Raw genomic sequence first — 12946 nt, forward strand, 5'->3', positions numbered from 1 at the left:
TTGAAAGCACAGATAAATTCTCTTACTTAGGAATAATTTTTGATAGTAAGGGTTCTTGGAAAGCGGCCATGAATGCTAGGAAGCTGACCCTCTCGAGAGCCATAGGAGCAGTTACCAACTTCTCAAACAGATTAGGTGGAAGACCCGTTCCAGAGTTGCTGGCCATCTATAAATCCAAATGTATCTTGACAGGGACATATGGGGCTGGCATATGGGGCATTCTATGTAGGGACCAAATACAATGTTGTGAAAACACCTTTATGTGCTATTTGTTGGCGGTTCCTGTTTCGTCCGCCACTTATTGCTGCCATAGGGAACTTGGTCTCTCGCATATCTCTGATATTATAAAGATCAATCCCCTCCTTTTAGGGCATATGGTATGGGTGTCTATAGAGACGGGTTTCAATAGGGATGTAATTATGGATTGTCTCAAGCTGGATGGGCTGGCGGATTTGCCATGGATTAGTTATATAAAAAGCATGACACATGACATAGCCATCCGGAATATTTTGACAAACCTAGCAGTTTGGAATCTGTCTCTTCGAGAGAGAAAAGAAATCGTCATGGCAAATCATCTGATGTCCACCTGTATCTACAGAGTAGTTTTTCCTGTATGCTTTTGGCCGGTTTTCGTTGTGGATCTTTTTTAGGATGGTCACATTTCCTGATACCAATGATTGGACAAAACATCATCCTATATGTCCATGTGATGATATTTCCAGATTAACTACAATGCACTGCACTTTATTTTGTAAATATTATGTTGTCCGGAGGAAAAAGTTCTGATTGCCTATTCTTAGAAGATGGGACCTAAAACAATGTAGTATTATACAAAGCAAGGGAAACCCAGAAGGTATGCCATAGGGACCTTGGGCAGTAACATGTTTTAGAGAACAGTGGTCCCTATTTTGGAAGGAAAAATGGACAACCACAATAATCATACGCTTAAATAGAACGTATGTCTTTCGTCCAGCCGGACAAGAATTTATTTTTATATATAAGTTCAGTTGGTTGTGATTCAAAACATTAAATGACAAGTGGGCACAGCCGTGACCCACAGAACACAAGACAAACCAACGAAAAACAAAATGGCCAAAGGCAGGGTATAAAATGTGTCTGTTTGTTTGTAATCACTATGACAGACTTAAATATCCATTTACACACCATTGATCATTAAAATATTATAAAATCATATTGCATATGGTGCTTTTAGTGTCGACGACGTTTCGATGCTATTCACAACAATATAAAGCATCATCTTCAGGACAAAGGATAGTTCATTGTTGTCTTAAGCTTATTCACATATTTTGCCTATATCGCATTACTGTATCAACATTTACAAGGGAATAAAAGGGGGGAGAAAAATACAAAAAATAGAGATAAGTAAAACTAAACTGCTAGGCATCTGATTGGTGACTTCTGTGAGGGTGAATTGATGTGTGACACAAAGAAGAGGACATCCGCTTCAGGACTAGAGTCTAGTTGCACAGTACTCATGCGGCTTGTGCCCGAGATGTCAGGGAAGGTTGAAGGCGCAGTGGTTTAAGGTGTTAAAACGGCAATGTCAGTGAAGGTTGACGGCGCAGTGGTTTAAGGTGAAAAAACGGCGATGGATGAAACTGAAAAAATGGGGAGGAACCATTGGGATAAAGGCATATCATAGTTGTTCATGGGATGTAAATCACAAGGGGTGGTGGCGGGAGACGCGATGCACGTGCGGTGAATTTTTAAAAAACGATAGTGCTGTTGTATTCAAATTGTGGCTTTAATTTCTCGAAGCAAGCATTAGTATTACGTTGCTGGTGTTGACCATTATTTATTTAGCGGTTCGGTACAGATTGCCCAAAGTAAAACAGTGTTCTTAAAACATTCCTTACGTTTGAAGGATGAACAAGGTTCAACGGTAATGACACGCTTGTAATACGGCCCAGTAGATCCGTAACGGGGGCTGACAGCAACTAAATCTGCGGTGACAAACAGTCTATATTAAAACCGGCATTCAGATGTGATTTAAAAAAAACGGGGGGTGCTCAAAACGGCGCAGTGAAAAGTCATTTACCGTCAATAGGCTATGGGCCTTCCTTGTATGGTTTAATTCCTGATATCAATATATGTCAGTGCCGGATCGCACTTGAGGCTTTTGGTTAAGTAACAATTCCGCTAGGTGCCAGGTTGCAACTCCTAAAATACAAAGCATTCAATTATCAGATTAAGTCTCGAATTTTAACCAAAAGGGGCTGGTCGCGAACACGGTCTGCCAGAGTTTTGGTTACTTACTTGAATAACGGCGGAAAGTCAGGGCCATTGGGGCTCCTGCTGGCGCTGGATAGCGTGTGAGGTGAAGCAGAGTCTCCAAGTTACTTTATGACTTTGGAGCCAAAAATGGTGGGTGATGGAAAGAGGCAAGGGACTAACAGCCTCATGGTCCAGGGGCGGTGGTCATCTTGGAACGGCAAATTGTTGTGCTCGTGTAGCCTTCTACGGTGGCGGCCATCTTAGAACGTCAGAGAGGAGTGGGAAACAGTGATAATAACTAAGGTGCTGCCGGCGCGTGTGACAAAAAATGGTGAGCTGGTGGTGTTTAAACGGCGCAAGTGACATAGATTATGCAAATTTCTAGCATGATTATGTACAACACATTGAGTCACATGTATCATTTATATCCAGTTTCTGTATTGGAAGGAATATCACGGATTGTCTATTATAGCAAGGAGGTCCAGTCCTCAATACGATTGAGTCCATTCCTGATGCTATTAGTCCTCAGAATCCAATGCAGTTCCTCCTTATTTAGTAACGTTGAGACATCAGCTCCCCTAGGTGGGGGTTTTATCATGGTTATGACAGTCCACGTAAGATCTCTCTCATTGTGTCTTTTTCAGTATAGTGATCCACAAGCGGGCGTTGACTGTCTTGCAGCGTATCCGACTCCGGTGTTGTCCAATCATTAGTTTGATCTTCTGGCTTGTTTGACCTACATTTATGAGTTTACAGGGACATAAAATTGCATAAACCACATTGGACGAATTGCAGTTAGAAAAATATTTTCTTTGTATTTTTCTCCCCCCTTTTATTCCCTTGCAAATGTTGATACAGTAATGCGATATAGGCAAAATATGTGAATAAGCTTAAGACGAGAATGAACTATCCATTGTCCTGAAGATGATGCTTTATATTGTTGTGAATAGCATTGAAACGTCGTCGACACTAAAATCACCATATGCAATATGATTTTATAATATTGTAATGATCAATGGTGTGTAAATGGATATTTAAGTCTGTCATAGTGATTAGAAACAAACAGACACATCTTATACCCTGCCTTTGGCCATTCTGTTTTTCGTTGGTTTGTCCCCACTTGTCATTTAATGTTTTGAATCACAACTAACTGAACTTATATATAAAAATAAATTCTTGTCCAGCTGGACGAAAGACATACGATCTATTTAAGCGTATGATTATTGTGGTTGTCCATTTTTCCTTCCAAAATAGGGACCACTGTTCTCTAAAACAATGTAGAACAGCTTTTTTAAGACTACAAATGCTGGAAAATGAACACATCATCATGGTCATTTCTTCCTTTTTAAAAGCCGTTATTAGGTTCGGGAATACCCTGTGAAGCTACTGTGAATATTCGGTGCTCTTGTGTCTCTTTGGATCACTGACATATTATAGAATGACAAAATATAGACTTACCAAAATATAGTCACCAAAATATAGAATGCCAAAATATCGAATTCCTATCTACAAACAGGTAAGTACAAAAATATCGAATCCAAAATATAGTCTTTAAAAAATATAGTCAGTCAAAATATCGATTTTTTTTAAATGTCTTAAAAGTAATTTAAAATTAATGAAATAATAAATATAATTAACTAAAACATACTTAAAAATACTCAAATAACCTTAAAATTAAGATATAATTAATTTAAGTTATAAATAAAAAATGTACAATATTTTACCGTAGGATAGCAGGAGGGTAACATTTAATATTACCACTCCAGTGAGTGCAACAGTAGGGAAAGCGTTGGATAGCGTAGGGGTAAAAAATACTATTCCCACTCCAGAGTGCAACAGTAGGGAAAGCGTTGGATAGCGTAGGGGTAAAAATTACTATTCCCACTCCAGAGAGTGCAACAGTAGGGAAAGCGTTGGATAGCGTAGGGGTAAAAAATACTATTCCCACTCCAGTGAGTGCAACAGTAGGGAAAGCGTTGGATAGTGTAAGGGTAAAAATTACTATTCCCACTCCAGAGAGTGCAACAGTAGGGAAAGCGTTGGATAGCGGGAGGGTAAAAAATACTATTCCCACTCCAGTGAGTGCAACAGTAGGGAAAGCGTTGGATAGCGTAGGGGTAAAAAATACTATTCCCACTCCAGAGAGTGCAACAGTAGGGAAAGCGTTGGATAGCGTAGGGGTATAAATTACTATTCCCACTCCAGAGAGTGCAACAGTAGGGAAAGCGTTGGATAGCATAAGGGTATAAATTACTATTCCCACTCCAGAGAGTGCAACAGTAGGGAAAGCGTTGGATAGCGGGAGGGTAAAAATTACTATTCTAACTCCAGAGCGTGCAACAGTAGGGAAAGTGTTGGATAGCGTAGGGGTAAGAATTACTATTCCCACTCCAGAGAGTGCAACAGTAGGGAAAGCGTTGGATATTGGAAGGGTAAAAATTACTATTTCCACTCCAGAGAGTACAACAGTAGGGAAAGCATTGGATAGCGTAGGGGTAAAAATTACTATTCCCACTCCAGAGAGTGCAACAGTAGGGAAAGCGTTGGATAGCGTAGGGGTAAAAAATACCATTCCCACTCCAGAGAGTGCAACAGTAGGGAAAGCGTTGGATAGCGGGAGTGTGAAAATTACTATTCCCACTCCAGATAGTGCAACAGTAGGGAAAGCTTTGGATAGTGTAGGGGTAAAAAATACTATTCCCACTCCAGAGAGTACAACAGTAGGGAAAGCATTGGATAGCGTAGGGGTAAAAATTACTATTCCCACTCCAGAGAGTGCAACAGTAGGGAAAGCGTTGGATAGCGTAGGGGTAAAAAATACCATTCCCACTCCAGAGAGTGCAACAGTAGGGAAAGCATTGGATAGCGGGAGGGTGAAAATTACTATTCCCACTCCAGTGAGTTTAACAGTAGGGAAAGTAATGATTTAATATATTCTTAAAAATAAATTAAATATCAATACCAATAAAACATTAATTGAAATTAATAACCAATTTAATAATATGTAATAATTAATTAGAAATACAACTACATATTAGTTATTAAAAATTATTAACCTATTCATATTTATTTAACAACTAATTAATTTTTAATAACAAAAACTAATTAATAATAAAATTAATACCAATTAAAAATTAACAGTAAATTAATTATCAATACACAAAAAGTATTTTTAATATGTAATTAATTACAATTACATTGCTTCCCACCCTATTCCCCTATAAACCCACATCCCACTACAGAAAATACATTAATACAATTATAATTATCAAATATTTAATTAATACAAAATAATTACCAATTAATAAAAATTCATTGCCAATTAATAGAAATTAATTACCAATTAAAAATTAATTAACAATAAATTTAAAATCAATACCAATAAATGAAAAAAATTATTTACTTAATTACAATTAAATTACTTCCTACCCTATTCCCCTATAAACCCACAACCCGCTACAGAAAATACATTTAGAAAATTAACATAATTAACAATTAATACAAATTAATTGGCAATTAATAAAAATTAATTACAAATTAAAAAATAACAATAAATTCAAAATGAATACCAATAAATAAATAAAAATATGTAATTAATTACAATTAAATTACTTCCCACCCTATTCCCCTATAAACCCACAACCCGCTACAGAATTAAATTACGCAAAAATTAAATAACATAAAATTCATTACTTAAAATACATTAAACATACATTACAAAAATTAATATACACTTTTCACACATATACTAACATACAAAACACTTTAAAAAAATTGATATTATTAAAAAAATCGATATATTTAATGCCTATATTGTATACTTCGATATTTTGACTTCTATATTTTGAAAATCGATATTACTTACCTTAAATTCGATATTTTTAACCACTATATTGTGTCCATTCGATATTTTGTCCATTCTATATTTTTACTTCGATATTATGTCCATTCTATATTTTGGAATCGATATTATGACTGTTTACCGTCTCTTTGTGTATATATATGGATTTTATCATGTATTTTTCTGCTTTATATGAATTGCATTGCTAATTACCCTGTAGTTTGTAATAGAATTTGGAAAAAAGTCTCCTTTTAAATCGTTTTTAACACTGTGCTTTTATGATTTTATGATATAAATCGAATAAAGCTGATTTGATTTGATTTGATTTGACTAACCAGGTTGTCGTGCTCAAAGATTTTACCTCGTGACTTTATTTCTTTAAGTCAATCTACTACAGGGTACACTTCTAAAGCCCTCCCAGGATCCCAGAAGAGGCACTTATAGACTCACAGTGTGGCAGTCAGATGCCAACAGTCCAAGTCCTGTTGCCACTGTTCAACAGAGATGTTGCCAGAAAAGGCCGCTGCTAGCATGTTCTGTTCTTGGATCTTTAACAAGAGGTCAGACCTATGACCCATGGAGTACACTTCTTTGTCCTGGGTACAAGAGAGAGACCACTTCCATGCTTTCTCGGATTGCAGACAGCAGGTTCAGTCCTCTTCTGATCTTTCTCAGCCCAGGAGTGTACTGAAGTGAGTGCCTGAAGATGCCGCATTTTTGCCTGTCACGAGCTAGTGGGTGCCAATGACCGTAACCAATGGGTTATAGGTTCCTAGGGTTAACACTATCCACTTTTGACATTTTCAAGATGAACAAAGTCTTCAGCCACACTAAACATGGGCTCTAACATTTGGGGGTGTATGTGGGCAGTGTACTATGGTAATCCCAGTGCCCTGCCACATCTAACAACAAAACCCCATTTGTTGCAGTGTTGCAGTCCCTGTACCCACAACAAGAGCAGAAACAGAAGTCTGGTATACCAAAGCTGTGCTTTCAGCAATCAGGCAGTGAATACTTACAAATTGCCTTAGCATTCTGTTTCCCTCCCTTGAAGTTCACCCCAAATTTGATATGTAAACCTAGCAGGCAGGCAGCGATATTGTTTTTTTTTTTTGTTTTTTTTTTCTCTACAGAATGTTTAATATCCAAAGGAAATCAAAAGAACCCTTTAGATTTCTTTTTTTTTAACAATTTTTATTTGCATTTCAGTTTTATAAACATCATTACGCCCCCCCCCCCACCCCGGCAGAACAGTTAACGAAATCTTACATTTTGTTGATTATAATATATATGAAGAGAAGTAAACACAATTGTTCAGTGAAAGGGAAAAAAATATATATATATATATATAGAAAGAGAGACAATTTTATGTAAGACCTAGACGATTCGAGCATTTCATTCCTCATGCATCCAATCAAGCAAAGGTGCCCATATCATCATGCCTTTATGCCGCTTTATCCTCCCTTTGTTTCTATAAATTGCTACTTCTAGGTTGCAGGTTGCAAGAAGCCTGGTTCTCCATTCTACAAATGATGGTGCTAATGGATCTATCCAGGCTGACGCGATGCACAGTCTGAAAACAGCCATGGCAACGAATATAAGCCCATGCATTGAAAGTCGTCGTGGAATATTGGACGTACCTAATAGAATTTCTTCAGCTGATATGTTTATACGGCAATGTGCAAGATTGGATAGAAAGTCAGAGATTGTCGATATAGTATTCCCTAATATAGGACAAGTAGCAAACATGTGATTTGAATCTGTGGATGGCAGGGAACACCTCGGGCAGTATGTCCTGATTCCATTCCCCCATTTTGCCAATTTGTTTGGGGTATAATAGAGTGAAAAGAATGTTTTATAAAATTGCGCTTGGAGTTTCATAGACATTAAGGTTGATATTGACATCTCCAAGGCTTCCAAGGAGGTTCGAGGAGAAATGCCAAGTCTACTCTGCCATGCCATCGTATGTTTCTCCATATCGTCTGACATAAGTAAATTAAGCCCTTCATATATCTCCCCGATTTTAGGGGTTTTTATAGATAGTAATTTGTCCATAGTTTGCCACGGTTGAAATTTAATACGGCCTCCCCCTTTCTTTAAAATAAAATCCCGCACTTGGAGGTATTTGAAGAAATCTCTATTAGGTAGTTTGAATTTGGTTTTTAGTTCCTCAAACGACTTTATACCATTCACAGAAAAAAATCACCCCAGTTGTTTTATCCCCAATTCAGCCCATCTATCCGATACTAAATCTTGAAATATTTCGGGGAGATCCGAATTTTGTATTGTAGGAGTATAGAAAGAGAACCGACCTAAAACAACTAGTTTTTTAACATTCCGCCATATTTTAATAGTGCTAGAAATAGTCTTGAATTTCACCTTTTTAAAGTAATCATCATCTAAATGCCGCCATAGGCAACCTGCACAGCCATCTCCCAGAATAAGTTCTTGTGGGGTGGGGATATTATGGACGTCTATATTTTCTTTTAAAAGATATGCACTGTATCTCAAAACGGTTGCCCAATAATATAGTTTAAAGTTTGGTAGTGCCCAACCCCCCGATCTCTAGGTAGTGTAACCCACCTAAGTGCTCTTCGTGGCTTGTGATATCCCCATATGAAATGTGAAAACAAATTATCTATATTCTTAAAAACTGTTTGGGAGAATTCTAAGTTAATTGTACGAAAGAAATAGAGAAACTTCGGGAAAAATAGCATTTTGACGACATTTACTCTCCCCCCAATAGTGAGCTGTAGATTATGTAGGCGCAGTAGTTCCTTCTTGGTACGACTTATAAGGGGGTTAAGATTATCGTCAACTATGTTTGTGATATTGGCATCAATACTCACGCCTAGATAGATTGCTTTATTAATTATTCGAGGATCTTGCATCATAATTTTATTATTTATAATGATCTGGGTTTTACTACGATTTAATTTATAACCCGAAACTATACCAAAAGCATGAGCTTCTCGTTCTATCCATTTAATGGCGTTATTCGGATCACTAGTGATAATAGCTATATCATCGGCATATGCCAAACATTTGGTTTCTATATTGCGCACTTGAATTGAGGGAATTAAATTATTATTTTCCAAATTGTGAATAATAACATCAATATAGATAGCAAAAAGGAGGGGTGAACAGGGGCAACCCTGTCTTGTACCCCGCGTGATGGCCAACCTATCAGATAAAGCCCCATTGATTAAAACTTGAGCACTTGGATTTACATAGAGCTGTTGGACTGCAGTTAAATATTGTCCGCCTATCCCACAGTTTGACAGGGCCGCCCACAGGAATTTCCAGGAGACCCTATCAAACGCTTTCTCAGCGTCGAGCAGTATAAGGGCCATAGGGTCTCCTGTCACCCCCGTATAATCAAAAAGGGAAATAACCCTTTGTATATGGTCAATCGTGGACCTTCCTGGAACAAAGCCATGTTGTCTTTCTGAAACAATATTGTGAATTATGGGTGCCAATCGATCTGCCAGTATTTTTGAATATATTTTAGAGTCCCCGTTAATCAGTGTAATTGGTCGATATGAGCCCAATTCTTTCTCATCCTTATTTTTTTGGGAAATACTATTATCTTCGCAGTGGACCACGATCCTGGCGGGTTCCCCCCGGAAAAGATAGTTTGGAAAAGGGGAGTTATGATATTCTCAGGTTGAGGGGCGAATGTTAGGTAAAAATCAGTTGGAATCCCGTCCATGCCTGCTGCCTTTCCGTTAGCCAGGCCCTTGATTGCTAAAAGTATTTCGTCATAAGTGATTGTACAATCTAAAATCTCCTGATCAGTAGTTTCCAAGTGTGGCGGGGTAAATGGTTCCAAGTATATATTGGGATCACCACATTCGGTATTATCCTCGTGATAGAGCTTCTTATAGAACCTTTGGAAGGATGTTCTTATTTCATATCCATCTGAAATAAGAACATCCTTTCAAAGGTTCAGGCAGTGATATTGTAATGTCAAAAGAGGCCCACTGTGATTGAGGCCTGACTGACTGAGAAGCCAACAGTGGAGCCTTGCTCAAGTGTCACCTAACATTTGTCTGTGACAGGGAAAGCCTCTTTGAAGTAAGCGTCAAGTGTCATATGAAAATTAGCAGCCAAGCTGACCAAACAGGATGTGACATTCAAGCAGAATTTGACACTTTAATGTCAAAAAGGACCCTAACAAGCCCCCTTGTATATTCTGTCAGGTTCAGAGGGGCGATCTCTACCCATTCAGGTCAATCTATTGTTTTGCTCCTGGGAGCAAATTCACACCTCATTTAAGCCTTTTTAAATGCTATATACTGGCTGGCCTAAGTGGGAGTACAAAATGAAGATTTAGGGTCTGATAGAATTTTTTTGACGGATGGAGTATGATCCATTAGTGTGGCAGAGGACTTTACATCTACCAGACCTAGGGCACTCTGCCCATCAAATTTAGAAATGACCACCAAGGTGGTGGTTATTACAAAAGCACTGGCAGGAACCACCGTCACAGCAGTTACAGCAGTTCCTCTCAATGCTTTTTTAAGTTTGATGCACAGTACGTCGACATGATAGAGCCATCCACCAAACCTTTTTATATTTTCAAGAAAATGTTCTTTTTGAAAATTAAAAAAACGCTCCCCTCTCCATGGGAGTTCTCTCCCGTGGCGAGGGGAGCATAGAGCAGTTTTCACTGTTCCTTCCCGCCAGAGGTTTCCTGACGGTGACAGGCAGTGGAAACTAACCTGTATGTCTGCAAATCTAAATTAGGTTGGAAGACATAGATATCAACCTCTGACAACCCATACTCTGTCTGGCCATCGTAGGAGTGTAACCGTGGCAGAGTAATCTCCGCCGTGGTTGCACAAATGGTTCGTGTGCTTCTAAATCTGGCAGACGGACCTTTATCCAGGTGGCAAGAAAGACTCCATGGCAGTTGCAAAAGAGTATCTTTTTCACCAAGATATAAACCAGGGCCTTGGTTTCCAGGGACTTCAGGCAGGGCAAATGTAACTTTTTAAAAGTTACGTTTCTGTAATATTTAGATCAAAACCCACTTTCCCATTGAACTGGATTTTTAACAACTATTAAAATTTGTACTTTTTTTTCTAGCTAGTCGCATTCTAGAGATACAGTATTAGAATTTGATATTGCATCCTAGTATTTTCCAATGGAACAGCCAAACCTGCCACAATGAAAATAGCTGTGAGGACATATAAGGCCTACTTTCAGGTGACATAAATATTTAAAAGGAAGGTTTAGGTATGTCAAAAGGAGTTATTTTAGCAGGTTGAATGTGCAGTTAAACCTTGCACAGCCAGGCTACTGTGGTAGGTCTGCAGTCATGTTTACATTGTCACTATAGGGGATGGGACAATGGAGGCTGCTTTCCACTTGTGACATTGAACTTACAGGCCCTGGTTACACCATGGCACCATAAACTAGGGACTTATAGGTAAATTAAATATGATTCCTCCCTTTTCCTGCCAAAGTCATCGAGAAGACCATCAACAGACAGCTTGCCGCCTTCCTCGAGACGAACGGATCCCTTGACCACTCGCAGTCCGGCTTCGGAGCCAACCACAGCACCGAGACCGCCCTCATCGCAGCCACTGGTGACATCCGAGCCCTGCTCGACAACTGGGAAACAGCGGCCCTCATCCTCCTGGACCTCTCCGCAGCGTTCGATACTGTCTGCTACCGCACCCTAGTGCAGCACCTCAGCAACATCGGAATCCAAGAGAAGGCACTAGAGTGGATCATCACGTTCCTCGCCGGAAGAACCCAGAGAGTCCGCCTCCCCCCGTTCAGATCCGAGGCCACCGAAGTCATCTGCGGCGTACCACAAGGATCATCACTCAGCCCCACCCTCTTCAACGTCTACATGAGCCCCCTCGCAGCCATCGCACACCAACACAACCTCAACATCATCTCCTATGTCGACGACACCCAGCTGATCCTCTCCCTCACCAACGACCCAGCCACCGCCAGAACCAACCTACACGAAGGGATGAAAGACTTAGCCGAGTGGATGATGAACAGCCGCCTGAAACTGAACTCAGACAAGACGGAAGTCCTCATCCTTGGATCATCACCCTCTGCCTGGGACGACTCCTGGTGGCCCCCTGCCCTGGGCAGCGCACCCAAACCAACGGACCACACACGCAACCTGGGCTTTATCCTGGAATCCTCCCTCTCGATAATCAGACAAGTCAACGCCGTCTCATCATCATGTTTCAACATCCTACGCATGCTCCGAAAGATCTTCCGATGGATCCCCACCGAAACCAGGAAGACGGTCACCCAGGCACTCTTCACCAGCCGACTGGACTACGGAAACACCTTCTACACCGGAACCACAGCCAAACTAGAGAAAAGACTCCATCGCATCCAGAACGCCTCCGCACGACTCATCCTGGACATCCCCCGACACAGCCACATCTCCGGACACCTGAGAGATCTGCACTGACTCCCCGTCAGCAAGAGAATCACGTTCCGACTCCTCACCCACGCACACAAGGCCCTCCACGACCTGGGCCCCAGGTACCTCAACAACCGCCTGACCAACAAAAACAACCAGAACAGTTAAGACAAACATCTGGGGGAATACCACACAAACAATAGTCATGTCCAATATGGGTCCACTCAGCAGAAGGTGGGGAGAATTACCCACCTCCATGGGAGTTCTCTTTGCTAAGGCGGAAAAAACGCAAAAGACCATCAGCATTGTCGTGGTCTGTTCCAGGGTGCTGTTCCACCATAAAGCCCATTCCCTTTAGGTAGATTAACCAAATAGTTTAGGATTCTCACCTCACATTTGTATCATCCACCTGAGAGGTCTGAGTCTATCTTAAGCCAGAGGTGAGTCACAAACAGCTATAGTCTCATTTT

Source organism: Lissotriton vulgaris, chromosome 9, assembly GCF_964263255.1.
Source record: "Lissotriton vulgaris chromosome 9, aLisVul1.2, whole genome shotgun sequence".
In the NCBI taxonomy this organism is placed as follows: domain Eukaryota; kingdom Metazoa; phylum Chordata; class Amphibia; order Caudata; family Salamandridae; genus Lissotriton; species Lissotriton vulgaris.